Here is a 4,326-nt window from a genome sequence, read left to right as displayed (position 1 = left end):
TGGGACCAGGAGGAGGCGTCTGTCTTTTCGTTGAGTTATAATATTTTGTTTGCTTTTTGTTTTTGGAGTCAGGGTCTCACTTTGTCACCCAGGCTGGAGTACAGTGGCATGATCAGGGCTCACTGCAGCCTCAGCCTCCTGTACTCAGGCAATCCTTCCACCTCAGCCTCCTGAGTAGCTGGGACTACAGATGCACAACACCACACCTAGCTATTTTATTTTATTTTTTAAGTTTTTTGTAGAGACGAGATCTTGCTATGTTGCCCAGGCTGGTCTCAATCTCCTGGGCTGAGGCAATCCTCCCACTTCAGCCTCCCAAAGTGCTGGGATTACAGGCATGAACCAACACTCTGGGCTGAGAGTTCTTTAAATATTTTAGACACAAAACCATGATCAGATCTATAGTTTGCAATCCCCCCCCCATTCTGTGGGTTGTCTTTTCACTTTTATCTAGTTTTTCTTTCTTATTTATTATTTATAATATCCCCTTGTTATCCTTTTGATGTCTGGAGGCTCTGTGGTGATATATACTCTCTTGTTTCCAATATTGGTAGTTTATATTTTCTCTTTTTTTTCTTCTGATCAATCTGGTTTATAGATTTTATTGATCTTCTCAAAGAACCAGCTATTGGTTTCATTGTCTGTTTTTTCTCTTTTAAAAAAATTTCTTTTATTTCTCCCGTTGCCTTAATTATTTCTTTTCTTCTGCTCATTTTGAGTTAAATTTGTTCTTATTTTTCTGTTTCCCTAAGGTCAAAGCTGGGGTCAGTGATTTGAGGCCTTTCTTCTTTTCTAATACTATACAGGGATTTTGTGCTATCCATTCCCTTCTAAGGACTGCTTGAGCTGCATTCTACAGCTTTTATTGTGTTTTCATTATTCTTTTAATTCAAAATACTTTGTCATTTCCCTTTCGATTTCTTGTAGCAGTGAACTCCAATAACATGTGTGGACTATCCATGCCCAGTGAAGGTTATTTTAGTTCTCAGAATCTGGGGCTTAGATGGAAGCGTTGGTCACATATGCACATCTTGTTAATAACTGGCCATGGCAACTAAAACTCAGGACCCCAACAATGAAACCAGGTTCGTATCATCAATCTTGATGTTTGTGCAAAGTAACCCTAACAAGGTGGCATGGCATGGTCTATTACTCCAGGTGTACATAACAAAATAGTCAATCCATCAGCAACCTAAAGAACACTCTGAAGGTCACATTCCCAGGGGTTGGCTTAAGGATCTCTTGGAGACACACAAGGGATAAGCCACCCAACATACTGTGTTAACGCTTTCCTCACAACCACCGAATATGAGATTTCACGATTGCTGATCACTGTCGCTTGGAGATACAGGTCTGATTGTGGGAATAAGGTTAGTTGGGGACTGGACACCATTTGGTCTACAATGACATGTAACCAGGAGTCATTTGTTTTCATGGAAATTACTCTTTTTCATTAAAAAATATGAATAATATGGGCAGGCACAGTGACTCATGCCTGTAATCCCAGCACTTTGGAAGGATCGCTTGAGCCAAGAATTCGAGACAAGCCCGGGCAACATAGCAAGACCCTGTTTTTACAAAACATATACATATGAATAGACGGGTGCAGTGGCTCTCACCTGTAATTCCAGCACTCTGGGAGGCTGAAGTGAGAGGAATGCCTGAGCCCAGGGATTCGAGACCAGCCTGTGCAACTTTGCAAGACCTCGTCTCTACAATAAATCAAAAAATTAAGCTGGATGTAGTGGTGCACGCCTGTGATTCCAGTTACTTGGAAGGCCGATGCAGAAGGATCACCTGAGTCCAGCAAGTTGAGGCTGTGGTGGCCGTGAGTGTGCAGCTGCACTGCAGCCTAGGCATCAGAGTGATACTCTGACTCTCTCTCTCTCTTTCTCTCTCTCTCTCGATACTCTGACTCTCTCTCTCTCTCTATATATATATATATGCACATACACACACACACACACACACACACACACACACACACACACACACACACACACCTCTACTTTGTGTAGGCTTGCTTTCCCCTGATGATAGAGTAGAATCTAAAATCTTCAGCTTGAGAAACTGAGTCCTACCTGATCTCTCCACCCCTGCTACCTCCCTGAACTCATCACCCACTGCTCTCACCCTTCAGCCCTCTGTTCCAGTCATACTGGTGACCTTGAGGCACCTCACACACCAGGCCCCCAACTGCTTCAGGGCCTTTGCTATCACTGTTCCTTTTGCTTGAAGTGTTCTTCAAAATCCTCATCACTCACTCCCTCACCTCCTACATGCCTCTAGAAGATTTCATTGGAGGTTTTCCTGAGTGTTATATCTAAAACAGCAACTCCTGCCATTCTCTATACCCTTTCCTGGCTTCGTTTTTTTCTTACACCTGGCAATATATTGTTAACCTGAATATTGACTTCTTTTTTGCCTGCCCCTTCCCCATTCTCCAAATAGAATGTCTGCTCCATGGGGGTGGAGATTGTTTCCGGGTCACTGCTAGATCGTGAGGCCCGGTACCATGCCTGGCACACAATAGGGGTTTAGTAAGTGCCTATTAAATTAATGAATGAATGAATGATTCAGATATAGGCACTAAGTGGAGGGGGAGAAGGAAGGTATTTGGAACACTATAAGATTCTTTATTTTCAGCTCCAGGCTGCAGAGAAAATATTCAACTAAATTCTTTTAAAATATTTTTAAAAATTAGTATTACTTTTTAAACTGTGTCTAACAGATTTTTAAATTCCCTTTTGTCTCTGGTTACAAGTAACACATTTATAAAATAAACTGTAAATTATGCAGAAAAGATTAAAGTAGATAGTGAAAAGGGTGCTAGACTGGAGGCTAGGGACGACTGCATCAGCAAAGCTCATCACAATGTCCCCATGGTTAATTGGCCACATCGAACTCTCTTTGCTGTTTATTTTCTTTGTCTATTTTTTATTTATTTATTTATTTATTTATTTTTGAGTCAGAGTCTTACTCTGTTGCCCAGGCTGGAGTGCAGGGGCATGCTCATGGCCACTGCAGCCTCGACCTGCTGGGTTCAGGCGATCCTTCCACCTCAACCTTCCAAGTTGGAACTACAGACATACGCCACCATGCTCGGCTTATTTTTTTGATTTATTGTGGAGAGGGGATCTCATCAAGTTGTCCAGGCTGGTCTCAAATCCCTGAGCTCAGGCAATTCACTCGCCTCGGCCTCCCAAAGTGCTGGGATTACAAGCTTGAGCCACCACGCCTGGTGTCTTTGTCTATTTTTTAAGGAAAATACTTTTTATTGTTTACATGAGATTTTTTTGGTAAAACTCACTGTATATTAAAGAGTCTTTTGTCTGTCAAATATGTTACAATATTTTTTTCTCTAATTTATTGCTTTTCTTTTAACTTTGTGGTATTTTCTGCCATTCAGATGTGATCTTTGTGTGGTCAGTTTTATTAATTTTTTTTGCTTTTATTGTCTCTGCCTTTGATATTATGCTTTGAAAGGTGTTTCCCATCCCAGGATTACAATGGCATTCACTTGCATTTTCTTCTGTCACTCTTATGGCTTGATTATATTTTGTCATGTTTAAATTTTAAGACACTATACTTTTTTGCTGATAATAGACATTTGTTGATTGCTTATGATGTGCTGGACTCTGTGACAAGGGCCTTACAATGATCATCTCATTTGTATGTCCAGTAACTTCAGAGGTAGATGCTGGTAGAATCCTTGTTTTCACAGGTGAGGAAGCTAGGGACAGGGAGGTTGGGTACTTATGCAAGACCACATAGCTGGTGAAACCTGGTCCATCAATGCTAAAACATACACAGATCATTATAAAAATTAGAATTGGTATATGTAAAGTTTCAGGAATATAGTAAGTAATTATTATATAGTTCTCATAAACATAATTTATAATAGCTAAATATTATTTGGAAAATGGTATATTTTAAGGTAAGTACATTTCTAAAACACTGTTCCTTCAAAAGCATGTTTAGAATTCCATGGAAACACACAAAACCTTTAAGAAACAATTGTCATAAAAAGGAATCCTGGAAAGAGTGTATCAACATGTGTTTCAGTGGGTAATGGGATTAGAGGTGTTTTTAAAAAAAATCTTGTTGGTTTATGTTGCAACTTCTTAAAAGAGCATTTTTAAAAAATAGAGACGGTTTTAATATGTTGCCCAGGCTGGTTTCGAACTCTTGGCCTCAGATAAACTTCCCATCTCGGCCTCCCACAAGGCTGAGATTATAGATGTGAGTCACCACTCCCAGGCAAAAAAGCATGTTTCAAGATTTTTTCTTAGCAGAAAAATAGCCAAAATAAATGCTATATATATA

Source organism: Carlito syrichta, unplaced genomic scaffold (assembly GCF_000164805.1).
Source record: "Carlito syrichta isolate Samal-C Ts95f unplaced genomic scaffold, Tarsius_syrichta-2.0.1 Scaffold314335, whole genome shotgun sequence".
NCBI classification, from domain to species: Eukaryota; Metazoa; Chordata; class Mammalia; order Primates; family Tarsiidae; genus Carlito; species Carlito syrichta.
The sequence above is the reverse complement of the archived record's forward strand: the minus strand, read 5'-3'. Positions refer to the sequence as shown.